This window comes from Macaca mulatta, chromosome 1, assembly GCF_049350105.2.
Source record: "Macaca mulatta isolate MMU2019108-1 chromosome 1, T2T-MMU8v2.0, whole genome shotgun sequence".
NCBI classification, from domain to species: Eukaryota; Metazoa; Chordata; class Mammalia; order Primates; family Cercopithecidae; genus Macaca; species Macaca mulatta.
Window position 1 is genome coordinate 27,760,324 of NC_133406.1, and position 27,606 is coordinate 27,787,929.

The 27,606-nt window shown below is 36.7% G+C and overlaps 1 long non-coding RNA gene across 1 annotated transcript; it reads right to left on the reverse strand.

Moving 5' to 3' along the window:
* Nucleotides 1–1,085: 1,085 nt before the first annotated feature.
* LOC106994713 (uncharacterized) lies at nt 1,086–17,188 on the reverse strand. Its single transcript, XR_001441352.3, has 4 exons — nt 17,118–17,188; nt 8,516–8,607; nt 3,221–4,199; nt 1,086–1,662 (listed from the first exon to the last, which is right to left on the reverse strand). It is a non-coding gene; the product is annotated as an uncharacterized LOC106994713 (long non-coding RNA).
* Between the last annotated feature and the right edge of the window lie 10,418 nt (nt 17,189–27,606).

Genomic DNA, 27,606 nt, shown 5'->3' on the forward strand with positions numbered 1-27,606 from the left:
TCTTGTTCATTAGTACTTGGGGTCCTGAGTGAAGCAAGGAAAGGTATTGATATTTCAAAATAAAACCATAACTGGCTTTGCTGGTATATATTCATTTTGGTAACCTTGTCTTTCTATCTGAAGGAAAATAACTGTCTGAGAATTGACTAACCAACCAGCATTTATTGAGCATCTACTCTGTACCTAGCCATGTGCTAACTTAGAAAGACCTTGAGGGATAAAACTAAATCTTGTTTGTCCTTGTAATCATTCTCTCCCCTCCAATGGGCCAAGTTTAATCTACTCATGAAAACATGTATCGACCCTGTGCTATGAACCAGGCACAGAGTTTAGGCACTCGTATGAGAAGATAAATATGTCTGGTGTCTGTTTTCAAGGAACCTATAATAAAGAAGGAGAAACAGTCAATGAAGCAAAATGATTACAATGTAGCGTGGCAGGTTCTGCATCAAATATTTCTTAAGGATGTGATAGAAGCACTTAGAATGGCCAGCTCAAGTATCACTCCGTTTTAGAAGCTTTTTCTAGGTCTTAAAAAGGTTTAATAGAGACTCAATTTATGTTCGTTTAACAAAAGAATTATTATGAAAATGTAACCACAATAAAAGGCCAAAAGTAATAAAATGGCCAGTGAATGGTAGAGGTAGTGAGTGTAGGATTTTGCAGGAAGATCACTTGGGATGGGTGGTTTATGGGGAGAGCACTGAATTCCCCAAACCTAATCTAATTGATGGCCCCAAGTCTATGGAGAGTAAATTCTTGGTCTGATTGCCCTATCCAGAATTGTAGGTCAACTTCTGATAAAGAATGTTCTAATATATTCTTTAGAGTTAAAGCTGGGATAACTGCCTGGATTGATTTTTGAGTATGTGATACTTTGATCCTCTGAACAGAAATTATATTAATATTCTATGCAGCTATGAAGCTTCCCTTGCTACTCTTTGTGGGAATTTGGGAAAAAAAATCCTGAGTGAGTGTGGAAGAAAGTCTGTAAAATGATCTACTTATGCTTATTAAAAGGTAGTGAAATCTCTCTAACCAAAAGATGAGTTCTTCACGTTAAGAAAGAGTTGGATTCTATTCTGTGTCATCTGTCATAATCTGCTATCTGTGGTCCGGCAGTTGAATATTTATTACCAGCAGTGATGCGAGAAGTGAGAAGAGCCTAGTTTGATTTTCCAGATCTAAGACTGTGTTTTGAACCACCACTTAGACAAATGCTTTGACTTAAAAGCACTGAGCCAGCTTGATTTGGAACTGTCACCACCAAGAGAGAAAATGTCTGGAATACTGCAGTGTCATTTCTGGGCAGTCTGTCTTTTATGACTTGTCATGCACTACTACAGGGAGACAAGTGAATACTGTGTACATGAAATCATTAGTGCTGTCGTAGCAGGCAGAAGAAAGACCACCAGGCAGAACACAAGACCACCCAACACAAAAAACATGAGCTCCCATTAGCAATATGGTTGAGACTATATGCCCTTGACATTTGCCTTTCAGAATGTTGAGCCACCAAGCATGCTGTTGGATAATTATTGCTTTGTGATGATATTCAGCAACTCTCACAATGTGGACCACCAGTTCTGGTTTGGGTTTCTTCTTTTTATTAGGACCATCTGAGAATGTCTGTGGTAGAGACTTTGGTGAATTTCATCTGTCCTGTGGCCAAAGGAATGAAAGGAAGAGCAACTTAGTTTGTTAATATGGAAGAATTCAGCAACAAAAAACCCATGACACATGTCTGGAAGAGGCTTCATTGAGGGATTTTTTTTATTTTTCAAACAAAGCATTCTAAAATGTTTTACTACTGCTTATTAAAGGGCACTCTATGCACATAGCCTTATACTAATTAGCCTTATACTAATTTCAGAGCTGTAGTGATATATTTTTAATCCAACAAAACTTTCTGGTTGGTATTTCTATTTCACAAAGACTGGGCTATCTCCTGGTTGAAAAACAAGCCAAAACAAAATAAAGCATTTTTTTTTTCTAAAATAAGTTAATGTGATTTTAAACAATCATAAAGTTTTTATTTTTAAAATATTTTTGTAAAGCAAAAATGAGTTCAATCTCTTTCCTTTACTTGCCTTTGCCTCAAACTTTTTTTTTCTTGCCTTTATTTCATTTTATTCGACTTCTACTTCTTATATTGAATGTCTTGGTCAAATTTTTAAACTTGAATTTACCAATACTGCTTCTCATCTGACTCATTTATTTCCTGATGACAAATTTTTTGCTCAAGTTTTTTTTTTTTTTTTTTAGATTTGCCATTGTTGTTGATACTTGCTTCTCTTGTACTCTTGTTCTTTCAGTAAACATTTTATTGAAGTTATTTACAGATTTTCTCAGGCATGTAAAATCTATTAACCAACTACATATCTGTTTCATCTTTATGATTTCAATGCCTTTTAAATTCAACTTTTTTTTGAGGAATTTCTATTCTCTCTGAAAATTTTGAATTCCAAAGAGAATGGATAATCAATCCTTAAATAAGTAACTCATTATCTTAGTGGTCTTAAAGAAACTTATTTAGATTGCAGATCTTTAAATTGACTTGACGTGTTATGTTGTCATTGCTTGTAAAATCTACCTTTAGTGGAAGCAAACAAAAATTACTTTAAAAACATATATAGAGAGGTTAGATTTTATACCTAGTGCAGAAATCTCTTGATTCAAAACATTTGACAAAAATACCGTAAGTTGAAATTGAGTTATCTTCTGCAGAAGCCAATTCTCCAGCAGTGTCGGTAGTAGAACTGGGGCTCTTTACTATTCTAGTCTGTTGCTCTGATAAGCAACATCAGTGTGTACAGGTGAGATTTTCATCCAGTTAACATTCATTCAGAGAATTATATCTTCTAAAGCTTTCTAACTCAACAAGAGCAGAGTACATAAGCATCCTACACAGTGCTCAACTACAAAATATTTGATGAATAAATGGCAGGAGCTAAATATAACTAGAAAAAGCTGTAGAACAAAAAAGAGACAAAATCGTAAAAGGACTAGATCTGGAAAAAAACATTCATGAAGATCGTGGATTTTAAAGTTTAGACTCCTGATTCATCTCTACTTATGCATAATCTGTTTTGGAACCCATTGTATATGCCACTATTTCCAGTAACTGATCCAAAATTGAGTTCCATCCTGGAATGTTGTGGTTTCCAAATACTAAATTGTTTACCAGATATAGAACAATACAGATTTTTCATCAACTTACCCAGGCCTCTTCTGACCACCATTTCCTTAGTATCCTGACAAGAAATTCCGAGTTTCTCCTACTGGTATATAAGCTCTCAGGCTTATGTGAATTTGTCTTCTTTCTCACTCAGGAGATTTCTCTGCTTTCCCATGCCCTGCATCATTCTTTCATCCCTAGGGGCTGATCTGTCCATTTCCTGTGGGGTACATGCTTGGCCCAAATGTGTGTAATTATGAAGTTTGCCTTGGGATCTGGGGTGGTGGGATGGGGATAGTTCTTGATGCCTGGTGCACACAGTTTGTGTCTCGGGAGAAGAATCATAGAAAACAATTAACTGAGCATTTGTCAAAAATACTGGCACGTGCACATGTCTTTTAGCTCCCCAAAGATTTCCCTTCTGCTTTGCTAACCTCAGGATACTGGCCAGCCAGATGGAAAGACTGCCAAGCACATCCAGCTCATGTAGCCAGAAGGCCACTCCATTTGAGTATCTGGAAATCATTCTTCGCTCACTTGGGAGGTTCTGGGGCCTCTTTATTTCCTCAGAAACAAGGCCCACCCCAGTGATTTCAAGAGCACATTGCAGCCTAGTCTCCACAAGCGAACAAGCTGTGAGAGCTGGTAATCTGCAGCTCCTCTCCTGCTCTGTTTAATGCAGTACATTCTTTTCCCAGCAACATAGGTTTACGGCCTCCCAAGACCCTTCTCATGAAAGGTACTAAAATGCAGTGTCAAGTTAAGTTAAGATGAGTGATTAGGGAAATCTGTAGCTACTGAGAATGAGGTTCCCGGATGCGTATCAGAAGCGACCACAGAAGGTGAGGGTTTGCCTCTTTTCCATCTGTTGTCAGGAATAATGAAGAGAAGCAGAAGGCATTGGTTTGCTTCTCAAATTCCCAGCTCTGCTTCTTACTGTTGCCAATAATGATGCACTGGGTAGGGGATGAAGCTTCCCTCCCATATCTCTTTCCTGGCTTTGGTGATGGACTGGCCACATCTAGAAGGGAAAGAGACGTGAAATTCCCTGAATGCAGATCAGTGGCCAAGGTCCTACCAAGGTCAGTCGTTGAGTAGGACAGCTCCTTTACCTGCAGGACCTTACCAGAATGTCTGCAAGGCAATGACACCAATGTGAAAATAAACCCCATCTTTCACTCTGCACTTCTCTTCTTCTTATCTCAGATTAAAATGCACCCCCCTTTTTAAAAAAATCAAGCAAATACAATAAAGATGAAAAAAAGTGACTGACAGAAAGATAGAAATTTAGAGGAAATAAATTTATACTTGACTGCTCCTCCTCCCCACCCCTTCCATTCCTTAAATTGGAGACAATACTTCAGTAATGGTCTTTCTAATACATAAATGTAACCATATCACTTTCTTGCTTTAAAGTCTGCAACTGCTATTTAGAGTCAAGTTAATGGTCTTTAGTATAATACTCCCCCACAACCACCCCAAACTCAAGCCAGGCTGAATTGTTGCAGCTCCTTAAATCATCAGGTCCTTTAGAGTTTCCACAGTTGGACACAAGCCACTCCCCATACTTGAGATGCCTTTATTTCCCTGGTCTTGCAAAACTGCTGATTTAAAATGCCATTCAGATGTCCCTCTCACTTGCAAATCTTCTCCAGCTCTACCAAGAATAGCACTTGCTGTCTTTGCACCATGGAATTGTGTGTGTATCTTTTATAACATGATATTATTTTGGTTTTGTTGCTGTTGTTCACTTGCATGTGTATCCTAGTGGACTGATTTCTTTGGGGGCAGGGATTTTGTGTTATTGTCCCATTAACCCCAAGGTTTCTGAATGACTGCAGTGTAGTAGATTCATTACACTGTTGCAGAATGAATGGACAAAACTGGAAAATATAACTAAAGTTTGTATATATTTCCCCATTTTCTAAATTCCCACACCTTAAGAAAGATGCTTTTTCCTCCTTTTTCACATTTTGTTGAAGTAGTACAGTCTTTCATCTCTTCCCTTTATTCCTATCTTTCTTTCTTGATTTTATCTTTTTTTGGAAAAGAAGGTATTTGGCACGGCATCCTTCTCTCTGCTCTCATCATCATGGCTGCATTCTCTTATCAGAGACCCAGAGACCTCAGCTCTTGTCAAGCAGCCCTGTCTCATGGCTGCAGCGCCCACTGGGATCTGTGCTCCCTCTCATTCATTGCCCTCGGGGTGCAAGAGTAAAGACCACTTCCCACTATGAACAGTCCCTTAGTTATTCTCCCTCCCTCCAAATGTGTAAATAGTCCCTTCATTAAATGCTCTTTACCCTTTGAGTGAGCCATCTCTTTCCTGCCTCAACCCTGACTGATACTGTGGTCAACAAATAATAATTGAGTTACTATTTATTAATTAATCTCTTAATTTATAAACAAGAATACGGATTTCTTCCACTTAGTTACATCATATCCACAATGATATCTGTAGGAATCAGGAGCCAAAGTCTTGAAAATGTTTAGGGACCCCAGAGAAATATTCTCCATTGAAGTTGAAATTTGTATTTTCAGTCTTTCCTGTTATATATCTCTGTCCCACTCATGCAACAAGCGTTTATTAATCACTGCCTTCTCTTCATTCTTATCTTTGATTTTTTTAATCTTATCTTTCCCCTTTTCTATGTGAGAATATTCTTAGATCATAAGTCAGAGAACTTCGACTACTGGCTATGTAATTAGGCAAGTCTCTGCACCTTGGTTTCCTTATCTGTGAAATGGGGAGGCTGATTCCTCTCTTACAGAACCCACAGAGCTGCTGAGTAAATCAAATAAAACAATTGTATGTATAATCTGTAATCGCATTTACTACTTTTACTGTTTTTGCTGTTTTCATGTTTGTAATTGTTGATGTCTTTCCTCCATAGTGCTTCTTTTTTTTCAAATAAAAGTTTTTTCTTTCTGCTGTTTTAGGTTTTCTTCCTTTTCCATGATATTCCTTTCATGCTCCTTTTCCACAAGTGCCACCCTCTTGACTAGTCTTTTGAAAATACCCTGCAAGACCCATTAGTCTATACCTCAGCTCCTTTGAGACTGTCCTGTTCGTTTTTCTCTCTTGCCTTAGTGGCTTTCTTAAAAGCTTGTTTAAAAAAATATTCCCTCTGTGGTAAAAGGATAAAAATTCTAGAAAAATATAAACTTGTACCTAGACTGAAACAGATGTATAATTCTCCTTTGTTGAAATGGTTTGGCTTTGTGGCCTCATCCAAATCTCATCTTGAATTATAATCCCATAATCCCCATGTGTCAAGGACGAGACCTGGTGGGAGGTGATTGGGTCATGGGGGCAGTTTCCCCCATGCTGTTCTTGTGATAGTGAGTTCTCGCAAGATCTGGTAGTTCTAGAAGTGTTTAACATTTCCTCCTACATATGCTTTTTCTCTCTCCTGCCGCCTTGTAGAGAAGGTTATCTGCTTCTCTTTCCGCCATGATTGTAAGTTTCATGAGGCCTCCCAGCCAGGTGGAACTGTCAATCAATTAAAACTCCTCTGTTGATAAATTATCCAGCCTTGGGTAGTATCTTGATAGCAGTGTGAGAATGGACTAATACATTTGTTTTGTGATTTTTGAGAATAAAGTTAAGGTGAATATCAGAAAGGTTTTTAGGGTTCAGTTGATCACAGCCTGAATAGTGTCTTCATATGCTGCTGTTGTAATTAGTAGTCTAATAACACCACCAAGGTATTGTCCCATTCATCTTTCTATGTATTCTCATTTCTTATTCTTAATATTATTTGCTGTGTTTATTGAGCAGCTATTTTGTGCCAGACTTTTGTTCAGTGCTGCATTTTTAAGAGAGGCATTGTCTTCACTCCCAGCAAGTGTACAGTTCAGTGGGGATAAAAATGAGCATGCTGGTAATTACAAGACATGTTAGGAGAAAACACAAATGAGTTTTGTTCCCTGATATATCCACAACATCAAGAACAGTTTCTTGGACATAGCAGGTCCCTAATAAATACTGTTGAATTTATGAATGGATCTTGAGATTCCAAATGTTGAATAGGAATTCATCAGTTAAAAATGAGTGGGATGAGGCATTGGAACAGGCAGAAGAAATGGCTCAGAGGCAAAAGAAAGCATGATAGTTATGGGAAAGTGCAGGTTTCTGTTTAGCAAGAGCTTTATGTGGGAATGAGATTTGGTGAGAATTGAGCTCAATAAATCAACATATCCCTTGATAATGACTACGACCTACTGTGTGTCTCCCACATATCAAGTACTTTATATAAATTATCTTAAACCTTAACGCTGTGAAAAAAAGTATTATTCAGTCTCCTTTGCTCATTCAACTCAATTTCACCTAGATACAAGTGATGGCAGTGTTCAAGAATAGCCATATACTTGATCCTGGCCATACATTTCTTTGATGACTGATAAGATGGTCAAACCTTGAAAGCTGAGTTCAACTGCCTCCAGGAAAAAGAATGCAGATTTTAGAAATTTTTTTCAGCTGTTATCACACTCTTATTATGTGGGAATAAATTTAAGAAGACCCTAGGTAGTAAATAATCTGGAGCCTTCAACTGTGGTGCAATGAGTTTTATTAAACAGTTGGATGCCAAATTTTAGTACAATGTGCAATAAGTAAACCAGAGGCAGTAGAACTGGAGCATAACTCTATGCAGAACAAAGAACTCTGAGAAAACACTATGTTCTCTGGCTAACCCATCAAAAGGTGTGAGTTTGAAGGGGACTAGAGCAGAACTGCAGAGATTATGACTATTTTAAATTCTAATAACTTTCAAATTAATGGTTGGAAATTTATACTGAAGGCTATTGCTAAGTGGTCCTGAGAATCCTAGGCATTTTGTGCAGAGAAGATCTTATAGATATTTTACTGTAACTTCCTTGTTTTGTAGAGGTGGAAACTGAGGTCCAACAAGTTCAAGGTCTCACAGCTGGCACTGAAGTTAGTGCTCTCTCCACTGCACCACATTGTCTCTGCAGAAGTTTTCAGTGTTGCTCTACTATGAGATGATCTCTTTAGTTAAATCATAGGATGCACAGAATTTGCACCACTCTTTCTTAATGTCTACTTTCCAGTCACTTAGTTGTTTGTTTTTTTTAAGTTACTCTAAGCTCCTTAAGGATGTGGAAAAACTCCATGAAGGAAGAAGTGAATTCAATACTAAAAGAACAACTTTTTTCAATCTTGACTTTATTGCCTTTCTGTTATTTTTATTAAAGAATCCAAAATTAAATGATTTGTCCATATATACGCTTTATTTATTTTGCACTATGTGGCAAGTATTCATAAAATATTAGTTTAAGAAACCAAATATGAGATAAATTGAGTTACTGGCTTACCTTCAGGTCACATAGGAATCACAACCAGGATCCAATTCTTAAGAATCTTAGTTGACACCAAAGGTGTCTCTCCTTGGAGGGGACTTGGTTCACTGAAAAGGGAGATCATGAAGGCCTCAAAGAATGCTTGGAGAATCTCCCAAGAAGCATTGCAATGGTACTTTTCTTATAAAGTGTGAGCCTTTATAAGAGAACTTCATGAAACAACTGTTCTGGTGCTTTATTTGGGGCTCTTTACTATCATCATTGACAGTGAAGCTTTAGTAGGAAAACAAACAAACCAAAAACACTGGGCTGATGAAAACAAATATGGAAGCATCTGGTACAGTATCTAGCAGAGAGAAGATACTTATTACATCTTTATTGATGGAAAGAAGGAAGGAAAAAGGGATAGGAGAGAGAGAAAAGATGGGAAGGGCTTTTAAAAACAGATGCTAAATACTAGAGTCTGGGAAGGGTGGGTAGGTGAAGCAGGGATGAAGAGAGGTAGGTTAACAGGTACAAACATACAGTTAGATAAAAGGTACAACTTCTATTGTTCAACAGCAAAGTAGAGTGACTATAGTTACAACAATGTATTATGTATTTCAAAATAGCTAGAAGAGAGTAGCTTGAATTGTTCCCAACACATAGAAAAAATAAATAATCAAAGTGATAAATACCTCAAATATCCCAACTTGATCATTATACAACCTATGCATGTAACAAAACATTTACTTCCTTAAAATGTAAAATATTATGTATCAGTAAAAAGTAAAAATACAAAATTTAAAGCAGCTTTTAACACATGAAATAACCAGCTGGCATCATAATGACAGGATCAGATTCACAGAAAACAATATTAACCTTAAATGTAAATGGGCTAAATGCCTCAATTAAAAGACACAGACTGGCAATTGGATAAGGCATCAAGACCCATCAGAATGCTGTATTCAGGAGACCCATCTCACATGCAGAGACACACATAAGCTCAAAATAAAGGGATGGAGAAATATTTACCAAGAAAATGTAAAGCAGAAAGAGCAGGGGTTGCAATTCTAGTCTCTGATAAAACAGACTTTAAACCAACAAAGATCAAAAGAGACAAAGAAGGACATAACATAATGGTAAAGGGATCTATGCAACAAGAAGATCTAACAATCCTAAATATATATGCACCCAATACAGGAGCACCCAGATTCATAAAGCAAGTTCTTAGAGACGTACAAAGGGACTTAGACACAATAATAGTGGGAGACTTTAACACCCCACTGTCAGTATTAGACAGATCAATGAGACAGAAAATTAACAAGGATATTCAGGACTTGAACTCAACTCTGGACCAAACGGACCTAATAGACATCTACAGAACTGTCCACCACAAATAAACAGAATATATATTCTTCTCAGCACCACATCACACGTATTCTAAAATTGACCACATAATTGGAAGTAAAACACTCCTCAGTAAATGCAAAAGAAAGGAAATCATAACAAACAGTCTCTCAGACCACAGTGCAATCAAATTAGAACTCAGGAATAAGAAACTCACTCAAAACTGCACAACTACATGGAAACTGAACAACTTGCTCCTAAATGACTACTGGGTAAATAATGAAATTAAGGCAGAAATAAAGATGTTCTTTGAAACCAATGAGAATAAAGACACAAAGTACCAGAATCTCTGGGACACATTTAAAGCAGTTTGTAGAGGGAAATTTATAGCATTAAATGCCCACAAGAGAAAGCAGGAAAGATCTAAAATTGACACCTAACATCGAAATTAAAAGAACTAGAGAAGAAACAGCAAACAAATTCAAAATCTAGCAGAAGACAAAAAATAACTAAGATCAGAGCAGAACTGAAGGAGAGACATAAAAAAATCCTTCAAAAAAATCAACGAATCCAGGAGCTGGTTTTCAGAAAAGATCAACAAAATAGACCGCTAGCCAGACTAACAAAGAAGAAAAGAGAGAAAAGAATCAAATGAGAAAAGAATTAAATAGACACAATAAAAAATGATATAGGGGATATCACCCCTGATTCCACAGAAATACTAACTACCATCAGAGAATACTATAAACAACTGTACACACATAAACTAGAAAATCTAGAAGAAATGGATACATTCCTGGACATATACACCTTCCCAAGACTAAACCAGGAAGAAGTTGAATCCCTGAATAAACCAATAACAAGTTCTGAAATTGAGGCAGTATTTAATAGCCTACCAACCAAAGAAAGCCCAGGACCACATGGATTCACAGGTGAATTCTCACAGAGATACAAAGAGGACTGGTACCATTCTTTCTGAAACTATTCCAAATAATAGAAAAAGAGAGAATCCTCCCTAACTCATTTTATGAGGCCAGCACCATCCTGATACCAAAATCTGGCAGACACAAAACAAAAAAAGAAAATTTCAGGTCAATATCCTTAATGAATATTGATGCAAAAATCCTCAATAAAATACTGGCAAACTGAATCCAGCAGAACATCAAAAAGCTTATCCACCACGATCAAGTTGGCTTCATATCTGGGATGCAAGGCTGGTTCAACATCAATAAATGTAATCTATCACAAAAACAGAACCAATCACAAAAACCACATAGATGCAGAAAAGGCCTTTGACAAAATTCAACACCCCTCATGCTAAAAACTCTCAATAAACTGGGTATTGATGGAACGTATCTCAAAATAATAAGAGCTATTTATGAAAAACATACAGCCAGTATCATACTGAATGGGCAAAAACTGGATGCATTCCCTTTGAAAACTGGCATAAGACAAGGATGGCCTCTCTCACCACTCCTATTCAACATAGTGTTGGAAGTTCTGGCCAGGGCAATCAGGCAAGAGAAAGAAATAAAGGTATTCAAATATGAAGACAGGAAGTCAAATTATCTCTGTTTGCAGATGACGTGATCATATATTTAGAAAACCCCATCGTCTCAGCCAAAAATATCCTTAAGCTGTTAAGCAACTTCAGCAAAGTCTCAGGATACAAGATCAATGTGCAAAAATCACAAGCATTCCTATACACCAATAACAGACAGAGAGCCAAATCATGAGTGAACTCCCACTCACAATTGCTACTAAGAGAATAAAATAGCTAGGAATCCAACTTACAAGGGATGTGAAGGACCTCTTCAATGAGAACTACAAACCACTGCACAAGGATTTAAGAGAGGGCACAAACAAGTGGAAAAACATGCCACACTCATGGATACGAAGAATCAATATAGTGAAACTGTCCATACTGCCCAAAGTAATTTATAGATTCAAAGCTATCCCCATCAAACTACCACTGACTTTCTTCACAGAATTGGAAAAAATACTTTAAACTTCATATGGAACAACAAAAAAAAAGAGCCCTCATAACCAAGACAATCCTGGGCAAGAAGAACAAAGCTGGAGGGGTCATGCTACCGGACTTCAAGCTATACTACAAGTCTACAGTAACCAAAACAGCATGGTACTGGTAACAAAACAGATATGTAGACCAATGGAACACAACAGAGGCCTCAGAAATAACACCACACATCTACAACCATCTGATCTTTGACAAACCTGACACAAACAAGCAATGGGGAAAAGATTCCCTATTTAATAAATGTTGGGAAAACTGGCTAGTCATATGCAGAAAACTGAAACTGGAACACTTCCTTATACCTTATACAAAAATCAACTCAAGATGGATCAAAGGCTTAAACATAAGACCTAAGACCATAAAAATCCTAGAAGAAAACCAGGGCAATACCATTCAGGACATAGGTATGGGCAAAGACTTCATGTCTAAAGCACCAATAGCAATGGCAACAAAACCCAAAATTGACAAATGAGATCTAATTAAAGTAAAGAGCTGCACAGCACAAGAAACTATCATCAAAGTGAACAGGTAACCTACAGAATGGGAGAAAAAGTTTGCAATCTATCCATCTGACAAATGACTAATATCCAGAATCTACAAGGAACGTCAACAAATTTACAAGAAAAAAAAACAAACAACGTCATCAAAAAGGGTATGGCCAAAGGGTATGAGCAGAAACTTCACAAAAGAGGACATTTATGCAGCCAACAGACATATGAAAAAATGCTCATCATCATTGGTCATTAGAGAAATACAAATCAAAACCGCAATGGGATACCATCTCAAGCCAGTTAGAATGGCAATCATTAAAAAGTCAGGAAACAACAGTTGCTGGAAAGGATGTGGAGAAATAGGAAAGCTTTTACACTGTTGGTGGGAGTGTAAATTAGTTCAACCATTGTGGAAGACAGTGTGGCGATTCCTCAAGGATCTAGAACTAGAAATACCATTTGACTGAGCAATCCCATTACTGGGTATATACCCAAAGGATTATAAATCATTCTACTATGAAGACACATGCACACATATGTTTATTGTGGCACTATTCACAATAGCAAAGATAAACAGAATATATATTCTTCTCAGCACCACACAACTACTGGACAACTTGCTCCTGAATGACTACTGGGTAAATAACGAAATTAAGGCAGAAATAAATAAATTCTTTGAAACCAATGGGAACAAAGACACAACATACCAGAATAAGCAGTGTTTATAGGGAAATTTATAGCACTAAATGCCCACATCAGAAAGCTGGAAAGATCTAAAATCCATACCCTAACATCACAATTAAAAGAACTAGAGAAGCAAGAGCAAACAAATTCAAAAGCTAGAAGAAGTCAAGAAATAACTAAGATCGGAGCAGAATTGAAGGAGATAGAGACACAAAAAACCCTGCAAGAAATCAATGAATCTAGAAGCTGGTGTTTTGAAAAGATTAACAAAATAGACAGACTGCTATCCAGACTAATAAAGAAGAAAAGAGAAAAATCAAATGGACACAATAAAAAATGATAAAGGGGATATCACCACTGATCCCACAGAAATACAAAATACCATCAGAGAATACTATAAACACCTCTATGCAAATAAACTAGAAAATCTGGAAGAAATGGATACATTCCTGGGAGCATACACCCTCCAAAGACTAAACCAGGAAGAAGTCAAATGCCTGAATAGACAAATAACAAGTTCTGAAATTGAGGCAGTAATTAATAGCTTACCAAACAAGAAAAGCCCAGGAACAGACAGATTCACAGCCAAATTCTACTAGAGGTACAAAGAGGAGTTGGTACCATTCCTTCTGAAACTATTCCAAACAATAGAAAAAGAGAGAATCCTCCCTAACTCATTTTATGAGGCCAGCACCATCCTGATATCACAACCTGGCAGAGACACAACAAAAAAAGAAAATTTCAGGCCAATATTCCTGATGAACATCGATGCAAACATCTTCAATAAAATAATGGCAAACTGAATTCAGCAGCACATCAAAAAGCTTATCCACCACAATCAAGTCAGCTTTACACCTGGGATGCAAGACCAGTTCAACATATGCAAATTAATAAATGTAATCCATCACATAAACAGAACCAGTGACAAAAACCACATGATTATCTCAATAGATGCAAAAAAGGCCTTCAATAAAATTCAACACGCCTTCATGCTAAAATCTCTCAATAAACTAGGTATTGATGGAACATATCTCAAAATAATAAGAGATATTTATGACAAACCCACAGCCAATATCATACTGAATGGGCAACAGCTGGAAGCATTCCTTTTGAAAACCAGCCCAAGACAAGGATGCTCTCTCACCACTCCTATCCAATAAAGTATTGGAAATTCTGGCCAGGGCAATCAGGCAATGGAAAGAAATAAAGTGTATTCAGATAGGAAGAGAGGAAGTCAAATTGTCTCTGTTTGCAGATGACATGATTATATATTTAGAAAACCCCATCGTCTCAGCTTAAACTCTCCTTAAACTGATAAGCGACTTTAGCAAAGTCTCAAGATACAAAATCAATGTGCAAAAATCACAAGCATGCCTATACACCAATAACAGAGAGCCAGATCATGAGTGTACTCCCATTCACAATTACTACAAAGAGAATAAAGTACCTAGGAATACAGTTTACAAGGGATGTGAAGGATCTCTTCAAGGAGAATTATAAACCACTGGTCAAGGAAATCAGAGAGGACACAAACAAGTGGGAAAACATTCCATGCTCATGGATAGGAAGAATCAATATTGTGAAAATGGCCATACTTTCCAAAGTAATTTATAGATTCAAAGATATTCCCATCAAGCTACCATTGACTTTTTTCACAGAAGTAGAAAAAAAAAAAAACTACTTTAAATTTCATATGGAACCAAAAAATGGCCTTTATAGCCAAGACAATCCTTAGCAAGAAGAACAAAACTGGAGGCATCATGCTACCGGACTTCAAATGATACTACAAGCTACTGTAACCAAAACAGCATGGTACTGGTACCAAGACAGATATATAGACCGATGGAACAGAATAGTGACCTCAGAAATAATGCCAAATATCTACAACCATCTGCTCTTTGACAAATCAGACAAAAACAAGCAATGGAGATAGGATTCCCTATTTAATAAATGGTGTTGGGAAAACTGTCTAGACATATGCAAAATACTGAAACTGGACCCATTCCTTACACCTTATATAAAAATTAACTCACGATGGGTTAATGACTTAAATGTAAGACCTGAAACCATAAAAACTCTAGAAGAAAACCTAGGCAACACCATTCAGGACATAGGCATGGGCAAAGACTTCATGACTAAAACACCAAAAGCAATGGCAACAAAAGCCAAAATTGACAAATGAGATCTCATTAAACTAAAGAATTCTGCACAGCAAAAGAAACTATCATCAGATTGAACAGGCAACCTACAGAATGGAAGAACATTTTTGCAATCTATCTGTTTGACAAAGGGCTAATATCCAGAATCTACAAGGAACTTTAACAAATTTACAAGAAAAAAGCAAACAACCCCATCAAAAATTGGGCAATAGACATGAACAGACACTTCTCAAAAGAACAAATTTATGTGGCCAACAAACTATGAAAAAAAGCTGATCATCACTGGTCATTAGAGAAATGCAAATCCAAACCACAATGAGATACCATCCCATGCCAGTTAGAATGGCGATCATTAAAAAGTCAGGAAACAACAGATGCTGGAGAAGATATGAAGAAATTGGAACACTTTTACACTGTTGGTGGGAGTATAAATTATTTCAACCATTGTGGAAGACAGTTTGGTGACTCCTCAAAGATCTACAACCAGAAATACCATTTGACCCAGCAATCCTGTTACTGGGTATATACCCAAAGGATTATAAATCATTCTACTATAAGGACACATGCACACATATGTTTATTGCCACACTGTTCACAATAGCAAAGAGTTGGAGCCAACCCAAATGCCCATCAATGATAGACTGGATAAAGAAAATGTGGCACATATATGCCATGGAATACTATGCAGCCATAAAAAGGATGAGATCATGTCCTTTGAAGGGACATGGATGAAGCTGGAAACCATCATTCTCAGCAAACTAACACAGGAACAGAAAACCAAACACCACATATTCTCACTCATAAGTGGGAGTTGAACAATGAGAAAACATGGACACAGGGAGGAGAACATCACACACCAGGGCCTGTCAGGAGGTGTGGGGCTGGGGGAGGGATAGCATTAGGAGAAATACCTAATGTAGATGATGGGTTGATGGGTGCAGCAAACCACCATGTCATGTGTATACCTATGTAACAAACCTGCGCGTTCTGCACAAGTATCCTAGAACTTAAAGTATAAAACACACACACACACACACACACACACACACAGAGAGAAAAAAATGGACCTAAATTCAAGTTGCTTAGTGTTCCAAATATAATGTAAATGGAATATTTGGGCCTCTGCAAATCATTCTATTTGTAGAATTTGTGACTTACACTTGGAGTAACATTTTGAATTTAATTTCGAGGAGTATTTGAAAAAGCTATTTATACTGGACTTTCTTCTCATACATTTGTGTAATTGAAATAACTTGGCCTTTTGGCCAAAATGTGTAAGATCTATTTTACACATAGTTGCACAGATCCAAATGTCAGCTCTACCATTAAAAAAGTACATGGAACTAGGAAAACAGAATCTTCTTAAAAGAGAATTCTCAGTTGCCAAATCACATTTGTTATGAAAATTATTATGAGCTTCATTATAATATGCTCTATAAAAGGTACTCTGTACTTTTAAAACTCTGAGGAATTAGTGTTTTGTTAAGAAATTTTGTTAAATTACCGAGATGTTTTAGTTTTTAATACTTATATGCTGGACACAATAATGATAGAAAAATCTTTCTGTGTTCTATGGGGAAGAGCTCGACATAAAGCAGGATATTTTCTCAGGGTCAGTTTCTGCAGCATCCCTCTAATTCAAAATCCATAGCACTACCAGTTTCTTCCTCAGAAGGCCCCATTTCTTTTTTCTTTTCTTTTCTTTTTTTTTTTTTTTGAGACAGAGTCTCTCTCTGTCACCCAGGCTACATAAAAATGTAAACTTCTTTGGCCAAGTCCATTTAAGGCTCACCAGGGACTACCCTTTCTACCTTTGTGGACTTCTCTCAATGAAAAACCCCTTGTGTAAGCCCAGGATTTGGATACCACCCTCCTATCCTGAAAATAACGATAGCAGTTGACATTTATTGAGTACTTACCATGTGCCAAGCAGTGTTCTCGGTACTTCTCACATGTTAATCGCCAGGACAGCCTGTGACGTGGGTATTACCATTACTTTCATTTTACTGATAGGGAGCTTAGGCAGAGAGGTTAGAATTTCCTTACGTTGTACAGAGTGGTAACTTGTACAGAATGGTAACTTAAAGGGCCAGGATTAAAACCCAGGCAGTCTGTCTCCAGAGCCCTCACTGTTAATTTCTTTATAAACATCCTGCCCCTTTCAGCCTTGCCCTAAGTCTCCCAAATAAATGAAGTCTCATGTGGGCACCTTCTTTCCCAGTTAATGAAAATATTCATGTCCTCTCTTTAAAAGACCACATGTGTTGCAGTTACTAGCAGTGAGTGAGTCTTTGGCCATCCTCAAAGAGAGCCACAGTGTCTGCTTGATAAAAGCCACAATTTTCCTGACCTGCTCTGGGGCTGGCCCCCTCAAAGAAAATGCAGGCAGACACTTGGCAACTGGGCTCTCCCAGACTCTCAAGCACATAGCTGTGTTAGTGTTGGCAGTGGGGGACGGTTTGCTTCCTCCCTGTTTCATGAACTGTCACATCAGCCTCTTTGATCCTCCCAGGGTCTCAAGTGTGCCAAGATCATTACTCCACGTTATTGCTCTGTTTCAGATAATTGCCAGAGAAAACGCTAAGGTTGGTAATGACCAAGGTAAGGAAATATTGCTCCCTGCACGGTATACCATTTATATATTGCACACTCAGAAAGGCTCCAGAGTGGAGGCATTGCTTATTTTTATTGTCCCAAAGCCATGAGGGGGAAAAAGGGGAATGAACAGAAATTGATACATCTGGAACAAGAGCCAGGCATGATTTACTCACATTTTTACCTGACCTGAAATTGCTTATTTAGAAAAAAGAAACATTATAAAGTCTCAGGAAAATGTCATGAATCACAGCCAACATGATTTCACATTGGGGCTTCATAAACTGTGTGTGTGTGTGTGTATGTTTTTTTTTTTTTTTTAAAGCAAAGAAACTGTCCAGGAAAATCAAATGAGCCAAAGGTAGGCCTGCCACCATGACCATCACCATAGCAACCGTGTAAGAGCATGATAGCACAGCACGGGAGCCCCATGGCTCAGGACTGCAAACGGATGGAAACCTGCTGGTTCACTAGAGGCCATTCTTACTATGAAAAGAGGATGGGCACTGACTTGGGAAAGTAACAAGAGACAGCAGACTTTCACTATTACACTATTGCCTCAAAAATGAACTAATCATACACTACATCACTGAAACCCACAACTACAGGAAGTCAGAAGAGAGAGGGAGGAAAAAGCTGATTAAAGCCTTGCATTCTACTTTAATAGTTCCCTTACTTCATGTGCTCTTAGCACTTTGTAAGCAATATGAACAGTTTTGAAGCAATTAGATAATAAATGCTATTATTATAGCTACCAGCTGGAAGAGACTTTAGAGACCATCAATTTTTTTTAAAATTAACTGAATTTCAGAATTTATTTGGTTTTCATCTGTTTTTTCATTAATGTCCTCTTTCTAGTCCAGGATTTGACCCAAGGTAGCACAGTGCATTTAGTTGTCATCTCTCTCCAGTCTCTTCTGGTCTGTGACAGTTTCTCAGTCTTTCCTTTTTTTTTTTTTTTTTTTTTTTTTTTAAACGACCTTGGTAGTCCTGAGGAGTGCTGGCCAGATATCCTGTAGAATGTTCTCCAATCTGAGTTTGTCTGATGTCTTTCTCGTAATTAGACTGGGATTATGGGTTTCTGGGAAGAAGACCACAGAGGTGAAATGCCCTCCTCATCATATTCTATTGAGGGTATATGATAATCACATGACATTTCTAGGGATATTAACCCTCATCACTTGGTTAATGTCATGTTGGCCAGCTTTCTCCTGTAAAGGAGAAAAGTGTAAAGTTACTATTTTTCCCTTTCCCTATTCTGTTGCTTGGGGTTGAGTCGTTAAGCCTAGTCTACTCTCAGGGTATGTGTAGAGGGGTGTCAAGTTTCACCTTTTTTTAGTTGGGGGTGTAGTTACATATATTATTTGAAATTCTTCTGTAAGAAAGATTTAACTTTTCTCTTCATTTTTTTTTATTCAGTCATTTATTGATATTGGTGTGCACTCATATAGAGTCACAGATTGATCTTCCCTAATCTGAAAATCCAAAATCTGAAATGCTCCAAAGTCCCAAACTTTTGGAGCACTGACATGATGCCCCAAGGAAAGAAGGCTACACCTGACTTCATGTGATGGGTTGCAGTCAAAATGCAGTCAGAACTTTGTTTCATGCCCAAAATTATTTAAAATATTGTATAAAATTACCTTTAGGCTATGTGTAGAAAAAGCAGAACTGCATTGCATGTTTACACTTGGGTCCCATCCCTAAAATATCTCATTATATATATGCAAATTTCCAAAAATCTGAGAAAGTCTGAAATTTGAAGAACTTCTGGTCTCAAGCATTTCAGATAAGGATAGCCAACTAGTATTTCATATTTTGGGTTATAATCTAATGCCATGTTATTTATTTTGTTGAACAAGTTACTTCAAGTTTGGCCATTGGGATTGCCTTTGGGTTGGCTTCTGATTTCCTTTGACATGCCCCCATCTATTTGTGTGTTGAGCACTTCCTTCCTTTTGGCACTGCAAGATCCTCCAGCTTCTATTTTACCTGCCCCAGCCCTCACGTTAGGAATTTCTCCAAGGAACCCTGGTTCCTTTCATTGAAGAGTGGTATTTAAAAAACAAAGAAACCATCAATTTTTAACTTCTTCATTGGTCAAATAAAGAAGCTGAGGTGCAGATGACAAATCAAATCACCTGATGCATCATCTGATATTGAGTTAGTGGCAGGCAGGGTTTAGAAATCTGGGCCTGACCCCTAGTTTGATAGTGTTTTGATACTCCAGTCCTTGCTATATATCTCTGCTTTTCCAGCTAGCTTGTGAGATCCTTTGAGGTAGGAAGTATGTTGTCTGCTCTTTGTAGAGTCTCCATTGTGCCTTATATAAAACTGGGCACGGTGCATATAGTAAATGCATTAAGAGACTCTCTGCTGCATCCTCTTATTTAGCCCCACTCTTCTCTGCTCAGGTCAGACCCTCATTCACTCTTGCTCTAGACTATTGCAATTTCTACAAATACAGTGGTTTCTTCTTTTCTCATCTATCCTACTCATTGCAAGATAAAAGATGAAATTGCAGAGTTCTGAAAATCTCTTTCTCAACACCCATTTCATAAAGTTAAACTCACAACTCAAACTTACTCCCTTTTTCTGTTTATCTGAAATCATATGTGGTTTCCTATGACTGTATTAGCAAACACTGCTTCATCATGTATTGCCCAGAAAAGAGGGACCATCAGATATAACCTCCCTCAGCTTTCTTGTTTTCTATCATTAATTCTATTTCTGTCTTCTACCAACCTTACATTTTTCATTTCTGTTACAGAAAAAGTGTCCCTACTTCTTTCACAGGTTTTAGTGGGTGTTAAACCTGACTTGTCTGAGATAGGGCTCCAGTGGTTATTATTTCTGAGCCTTAAATTCCTACTCTTTCATTTTCTATTGGTGCATTCTGTTGAACACACTTATAGGCTGAATTATGCCTCATCCTAAATAAATAGATACATGAAAAATCTTCCCTAGCCCTTTCTTCTTTACATCATGCCATTTCTCCTTCCATTCATTTTTACATTACTCAAGAGAAGTCTCTACGCACAGTCTCTACTTTCCACTATTAACTGACATATCCTACCTGAATTTAGATTCCCCCACTTAATTAATCCTTTACAGTATCCCTGAAGTGTTATGAATGATCTCTTAAAAGATTTTAATGACCCCATCAGTCATGGTCTAGTAGGAAATGGCACATTCAAAGGGTTTAATTTTATAACGTGAATGTTGGTGAGCTGAAATAACCCGGTGGGAGGTTACAGAAGCCAAGCAGAGTGACGAGGTATCCAGAGACCAGCAAGAGCGGGAAGGCAAGTGGAGAAAGAAGTGTTACCAGAAATGAGCAAGAGCTGTAGCTGCCTGATATGAGCTGTGGTCTTAGTAGATGAAAATCGGCTTCTGTCAAAACTATGGACCACCAGGGAGGGGGAGCAGAAGAAATTCCCTTACTTATCATTTCTATTACCCATGATGTCCTGTTGGTGTCTCCCATTGGTTAACCCAATCTTAAGATAGAGGGCAGGAAGCTCAAGTAACACAGTTTGTAGAGGTCAGTCCTCTAGGGGGTTCAGGAGACAGATAAAGGATTGCGAGGGGCAAAGAGAATAACCAGCATAATTACTTATCTGATTGAACAATTGGGAAGATTTTTCTGCTCACTTTTTAAAGTTTTTCCTCCCTAATGCTATCTCCTGACGTCTTTCAATAATGCATGGATTTAAAAGATAAAAGAGCACCTGCTCTGTTGAGAGGGCTGTGTTAGACACTGGAGATTCAGTGGTGCAAAGAAAAGTGCTCTCCTTTCCTTCAGAAACCTTATGTTTTGAAAATTCCTTTTCAGTCTGCTGTACCAGCTCTTTCTCTGCCTTCCTGGTTTACTGTTGTCATTCTTCAAAATTCTCTCCTCAGGTCTCTTCTCTCTCTAGGAAACCCAATTTATCCCCAGAGACTTTTGTTCTCACATGTATGTGAGGACTTCCAAATCCACATTCTAAACTCAGCTTCTTTAGCTTATTAGGAAATAATTTAAGGTGCTCAATATAATGGCCTCAATCTTTTTCCTCATATCTTATGGTCTCTTACATTCTCTATGCTCCTCCTTCTCATAAGAGGATCCAAGTCAGGGTTTTTGTTTTGTTATGTTTTAATCTGTTTTTGTTCATTGATGTATCATAAGTGCCTATAATAGTATCTGGCACATAATAAGCACTCAATAAATATTTATCGAATAATGAATGAATTCCTTCCAGTGAAATCAGATTATGCTCTACTCCCTAACCATATGACCTTGCTTATTTCTGCACTTTTGCTCACATAAATTTTCTTGCATCATTCTAGCATCTGTAATCCAATCTTCCTCCAAGATTTAACTTAAATATTTTTCCTATGAGCCCTTTAAGATACTGCCGAAATAGAATTAATGCATTCATCTTCTGTGTTGCCATTATATCTTGTTTATATTTCTGCTTCAGCGCTACTATGATTTCATATATTATAGTTAAACATATGTATTGCTTATCTCCTCCTACAACATCACTAAAACTATCTAGGCTAAGTCATTTATTGTCATTCCTTCTTTACATCTCCAAAGAGCCTGGAAAAGTGTTTTGTTGAATTTAAGAAGCTAAACATTAAATCTCAGCCCAAATATATAAATTAACCTCTCTTGGTCATTTAAAATGTTTAGTATCTGTCTCTATACATAATTAATGTATGTCAGGAAAGTGAGGGCATATTGCATCTTTATTTTTGTACTTCTGGAGAGGTGTCAGGAAGTGTAGCTGAAAAAACAATGTCAGATAGCACCAATTGGATACACCTTTAGTCAATGAATCCTCAATTAGGGTGACCTTTTGAATCTTCAATACTGCAATGCCATACCATCCTATCTGTGCTCTGAAATTTATATGATCTAGGCTCAATTAACTCAATTATATTGACAGGAAGTCACATCAATCCAGTTGCATACCCTCTGAAAACTGACTTCTGCAGAAAAAAAAAAAAATTGTCCTAGAGTAGATATTTACAGAGATCCAGAATAAGTTTCTGCTAATTTGTAAATATTAGAAGTGTTCATCTAAGTCTATATGGAGATAATTGAGGTTTGTTTGTATGGATTCAATTGGACCTATTTTTGAATCTATTTTTCATACCCATGGGTGGAAAATCAACAGCCAAGTCCATGTTGGACTTTAGCAATCCTGGTCTGCGTCCCTTTTTCATTCCTCCACTAACATATGGTGAAGATCGAGCTTCCATGTCTGTCTTTGTATTTTTTGGTCTTGGCTCCTCCTGATCCACAGCAAGTGACTGTAAAGACTAGAACACACATGGAGTTTAAGCACTACTGCATGCAAATTAACTCCTCTGACTTCTAGAATATAAAAATCTCTCACTTCCCTCAGGTTGCAATTAGTTAGAAATTAGTAGAACTGTAGCTTCCTAAGGACAACTGTAACCTTTCAACTAAAAAAATTAGACTGATGAAGAAACAAAGAGAGTGTGATTTATTACTGGTCAGTTCTTTGCCAAACTCACTTACGTTCCATCCTGGGCATGTAGTAAGAATACATTTTCCAGCCTCTATTAAATCCATGTCATGTGACTAGCTTTAACCAGTGTAATCTGAGCAGAAGTAATATGTACTAGTGAAATATCTGCCCTGTAAAAATTTCCTGTGCTTCAAACTCCATGATTTTTTCCTTGAACAGTTTGATGCAAATGAAGCCACATGTTGAGGATGACAGAACCACAAGACAAAAGCATCTTGGGTCCTTAAATCACAATGTGGAGGAGAACTGGCCAGTGATTAGGAAGACTTATTGCAGATTTTATGTAGTATATTTCTATTACTTTTGGCGTCACAGCAGCTGGTGTTAACGAAACAGAGGAAAAGTCAATGGAAGTGTTAAGAAAGACAAGGGTAGAATAAATTATGCAAATATTTTAATATAGGGTCATATATATTAGAGATTTGATGTAGTTGGAGTGGCTGCTCGTACTAAGTTCCTAGGGAAGGCAAGACAGCTTACAAGTAATAAAGGGCAAACCGAAACTTTAACTTTCTCTAGGCCTGATCGCTCATGGCCAGCAATGTGGGAAGGACAATTTAGCATCACAGACATTCGTGAGTCTAAGACTGAGCAGTGTAATCTAAATATATACGTAGGAAAGAAATATTCCTTTAAAGGAAACAATTTCCTGAAATACATTGTCATCTCTTAATTCTAACCTTTTACATTATTGTGAAAAGCGGTCTAATTCATTCCAGTCACAGTGACTCAAACTTCTCTATTCATCTGCTTAAGGAAATCCTCCTTGGGAAGGTTATTCCAGCTCAAAGTGATGCACTGCCTCAGACTTTATGTCAAACCTCTACTTCCCAGGGGGCAGAAAAAAAATCTTTTCGATAACAGATTTATCCAGACTCTGTGCAAGAAGAATTCCAAAACATTTTGTGGTTGGATCTGGGTTCCATACTCTATACAACTTTCTTTTATCCCAATATATTTTTTTCAAAAGTGATGAGATTTAATTTGGGACATGACACTCATGTAAGTTGTCATTATTCCCTTCACAAATGTACCTAGAGATTGCTATTGCAAAAAAAAAAAAAAAAAAATTGACAGAAAGACATTCTAGTTTTACCAGATATGTAAATGGAAACTTTACAAAGTATTTTGAAATAAAACATACTGAAATCAATATCATCCATGAGATAAGATGTAAAATCAACATAGATTATTGACCAACATTTTTGGCCTTGTCGTCTAGAAAAGTAGGTACTTTTGCTTAGTTATGCTGAGTAGCCTCGCATGGACAATCCTGGTTTATAATTCTTCCGATGTCAGAATCAGTTCCAGGCCAATGAAAAAAGCTACTAGCCAAGACTTTCATGTGAACAATCTCCAAGTGTGCTGTATGTAGCATGGCCAAGAAAATGTGGTGACCATTTTCTGGAAAATCAGTATAATTTCTTTGTATGATCAAATAACTCATAGTGATTACTTTTGAATAGCTTGAATTTATTTATAAACTTTCTTCTGTACACTTAATTTAAGACATAGACCAGTGCAGGAACTCTACTTAACAAATGCTGAAATTTGATTAACTGGAAGGGGAGTGGGGGCGGGGGTGTTCAAGGAAGTTTTCCGCTTACATATTCAATAAACAGTCATCCAGCAATCTTGACACTGACGTGGCAGACACTTCTCAAGCTTTGGCATTCCATTCTTTTCTTCTAGATTTGTGGCAAGACATGAAATAATAATGAGAGGAAGAAAACCGACTTATGCCCACAAAGCACCAGGTGCCATGTTCAGTGTTTATCTCTTACATTAATTAATTTAAACACTTAAAGAATTCCAGAGTTACATACATAATGATAGAATTTAGTGTTTCAGCCTAGCCTTAGAAAGGATGCCAAAGCATAGAGTTTGATCTTCTTATACCTCACAATGACAGCTGGGATTTTTATTAAAATGTGTAGATAATTAGATGCCACAAAAGATCTGTTTTGAACCAAATGTGGTTGGTGCTTCAAGGTCATCTGGAATTTGGTGATCAAATACAAATTCAATGTTATTATTATTATTGTCATCATTTATTTATAATATAACTCAGCAGAGAGCCTACTATGACCAGGCACTGAAATAAGTATATTACTTTCTCATTTCATGTATCCCTTTCAACAACTCTTTGGGGTAGATATGGTATTTATTCCTATATTAAATTACTAGTTTAAGATTGCATAACTAGTAACAGGCAGGTATTAACTTAGGCAGCCTTAGGGTATCAACATAGAGCAATATTCAGTGATGGTATTCTAGAAAGTGTCTTTACAGTGGTAAATTCAAAGCTTTGGAAATTCTTTTAACAGTAGGAAATGAAATAACTTAGCTATGTCTGTGTAAACTTTATGGAAAATAAATATGGTCAGAAATAAGTAGGCCAGGGAAGCTTTACCCTTTTGCTTTATTTTTAGAATAAACACAAAATGAAATTCATGCACATTTCTCCTTTTTCTCAACTTAAAAAAATACCTTTTAAATGGCTGGATAATATACTTACAGTTCTAGTAAACTGATATACTGTATAGTCTATACACCTTTCTCATACAAAAATCTAGAAATGCTGGATAAAATATAGCAAACATTCTTTTGTAGTCATAGCTGAGAATGGGCAAGTGTCAGGTTCCAAACTCAAAAAGGAGACTGAAAACAAGTGGGGAAGGAAAAAATGGTGGAATGTGTGTATATGAGGTGTGTTTGTCATTAAACTAGGGACATAGTTACTTTTGGCCGTATAGACACAGATGGTGATTCCTTGAGAGCATGGAAGGCAGAGAGTTAGAACAAAGACCATCTATATAGATCTAGAATCTGAAAAGATTGTATCTTTAATTAACGTGTGAGATGGAAAGAAAAAAAAAAAAAAAACCTACCTACCAATGATATACAGACATGGCAAGGAAGCTTGTATACCACTATCTGGGTTTTTAGAGGATGATGAAAAGGATGTCTTCTGATAATTTATAAATATGGTACTCTCTTTGGCAATTTAAAGTTGCATGGCCTGCTTGATCTAGAAAACCATAAGCTTAGAAAATAACAGTAAAATTGGCCTGTGTCTGGTAATACTCCTGGGTCACTGGGAGATGCAAACATTAAACTAATTTGGAATTTCACCCATAGGTACAAAAGATTGTCAGAGAAAAAAAAAATCTACCTCATTTAAAGGAAAGTTTCTGTTAAAAATTATAAAGCATTGAAAGAAGTAATCTGCCATGAGTGAAAGTTAGCAAATATGACAAAAAGCAAGGTAGGGATCTCCAAGAATCTGAGATAATTTATTAACAATATGAATTTAAAATGATTATGCTAAAAGCATACCAAATGAAATCAAATAAGTGAATAAGACATGAAAATGAAATATTTTTTAAAAATGGTTTACTTCAATAATTTTTTAAAGTTGTTATAATTAAATATTCAGTAAATAGTTTAAACAGTAGATCAGAAGTATCTGAAGAGAAATTAGTAAACATCAGAAATAAGAAAATTTCAAAATAATTTGACACAGAATGAAAAATAATGAGACAAAAATTATGTATAAAAAATAAGTCAAGAAGACTCATTTACTTGATTGGAGTCTAGAAGTACAGAGTAAGGAAATGGTGAAGAGAAAATATAAAAGAGATGGTGTTTTTAAATTTTCTAGAATTAATTTTAAAATGAATCCTTCTATGTAAGATTCACAAAAATTTTAACAGGGGAATAAAAATAAATCTACACTTGTGAATGTTGTAGTGAATTTGCCGAACACTAAAGACCAAACCTTTGAAGCAACCAGATTGAGAAGATAGATTACCTATAAAGTAACAGCCATGGAAATGAGAAAAGACTATTTCATAAGAACAATTGAGGTCAAAAGATAATGCGATAATATTTTAAAGCACTGATGGAAAATAACTGTCTATCTAAAACTCTATATACTGGCTAAATTATCCATTTAAGAGTGAAAGCAAAATAAAAATATTCTCAGTCAAAAACAGAGAGAATTTATCACTCAGAGACTTCCACTAAAAAAAAAAACTAAGATGGCAAGGTAATGGTGCAGGACTGACAAATAGACAAAGCAGTGGGGGAAAAGGTTTTAGCTGTTTCATAAATAGACCTTATAAAATTAGTCGTCTATGTATAAAAATAAAATAAAATTAGTCTTACTTTGTTTTGCACACACAAATATATTCCAAAACATGGAAACTTTAAAAATGTTAGATTAAAATGTCTTTCAACAGAAAAGAATTTACAAAATAAGACA